Source organism: Wyeomyia smithii, chromosome 3 (genome assembly GCF_029784165.1).
Source record: "Wyeomyia smithii strain HCP4-BCI-WySm-NY-G18 chromosome 3, ASM2978416v1, whole genome shotgun sequence".
NCBI lineage: Eukaryota > Metazoa > Arthropoda > Insecta > Diptera > Culicidae > Wyeomyia > Wyeomyia smithii.
In genome coordinates this window covers 230,859,338-230,861,121 of record NC_073696.1, presented here as the reverse complement: position 1 = coordinate 230,861,121, position 1,784 = coordinate 230,859,338, and positions in this window count along the sequence as shown.

Sequence of the window (1,784 nt, the reverse complement as noted above, 5' to 3'; positions counted from 1 at the left end):
ATGGTACACTTTTTTATATGAGAACTGTGGAGAAGCTGGGTTTTTATGAGAAAAGCGGAGAATTTCGTCATAAAAAGCCACATGTGTAAGTATTTTGGGGAATTAATAGCATGGGCCATCTTACCCAACTGGTGCGTCTTGTACGGTTCTTCCCTACGTTGCCCTCACAAAAGAAGACCCGATATAGAGGAAGAAGCGTTTTTCGCGCAGCTGGAGGAAATCTACGACAGCTGCTTGCGTCGAGATATCGAGATCGCCAACAAGCAGATCGTGAACATGAAGATCTCGAGCAGCTGTCCGCTTTCACCGATACGCGAAAGTTCTACGAGAAGGTAAATCAATGTCGCAGAGGCTATGAGCCGCAAATCGACACGTGCAACGATGTGGGTAGGAACCTTTCCATGGATACCAGCAAGGTGATCGACAGGTGGAAGGAGCATTTCGATGGATACTTAAATGGCGATATAGCAAACAGAAGCGGAACAGGAACTGGCCTAGGACCACCAGCAATAGATGAGGGAGTACCAGCCCCCAATGTTCATGAAATTTGTTGTAAGTTCGGGAAGTTGAAGTTGTAGGCAAAAACGAGAAGCCGAGTGAGTCCTTTAAGCATGTTAGAGAGGCATTGGCTAGCACACTGTGCTGGGACATTTCCAGGATTTCGCGGGAGGAAATAGCATCACATCGTCTTTCGGCGGCCTATGATACAATTGATCGAGAACGGCTGCAACAGAGCTGTAACGATAACGGATTCCCGGATAAACTGACGAAATTGATTATTATTGGCCACCATGTCGCAAGTAAAATGATACGTCCTAATTTCTCCCCTTTGAGTCGCGCAGAGGGTTAAGACAAGGTAATGGACATTCCTGTTTGCTGTTCAACTCCACCATTGAGGGTGTGATCCGGAGGGCGGGCATCGACACGAAAAGCATGATTTTCTCAAAAATTCGATGACATTGATATTATAACACGTAACTTTGCGACGGCATAGGAGATCTACGTCCAACTGGAAACCGAAGCCAGACGAATCGAAGTGCGCCGACAACAACACCAGCAAAGTGATTCAGAGACGCATCCAGACTGGAAATTGTGATTTCTTTTCACTTTGGAAGACACTTCGATCGAATCGAGTGCGACGACGCACGAAGTTGACGTTTTACAAAACCCAGATAAGACCGGTAGTCCTCTACAGAATTGGGACAACAACGCTTCTCGTGGAGGACTTGGACGCCCTCGGAGTTTTCGAACAGAAGGTGCTACGGACTATCTACAGTGGAGTTTAGAAAAATGACGGAGAATGAACCTGCACGAGCTGTTTAGAGAGAAACACATGGCATACTTGGCGAAAGCCAATAGGCTGCGGTGGGCTAGCCACGTCGTGGAGATACCAGAAGACTACCCTGTAAAATCGCTTCTCTTCAGCAACCCTACCGGCACCCGAAATAGAGAGGCGTAGCGTTCACGATGGCTTGAGAAGATCTGAGGAGGCCTGGGAAACCAGAATTGAGTAATATAGCGACAACTTCTTAACACAGCACGACCGACCACGGGTTACAATTGATTGAAAAGGTGAATAACTTCAAGGATTTCAACCCTCGTACTTAGACTCTAGGACTTAAGCTTTATGACCTTCGATCTTGGATTCTATAGATTCTTAGAGTTTTAGTGTCTTCGACTTGGACTCTCGGACTTGGACTCTCCATTTCAACTCTTGGACTTGGATTCTTGAATTTGGACTCTCGGATTGAGACTCTCGGACTTGGACTCTTGAACTTGGACTC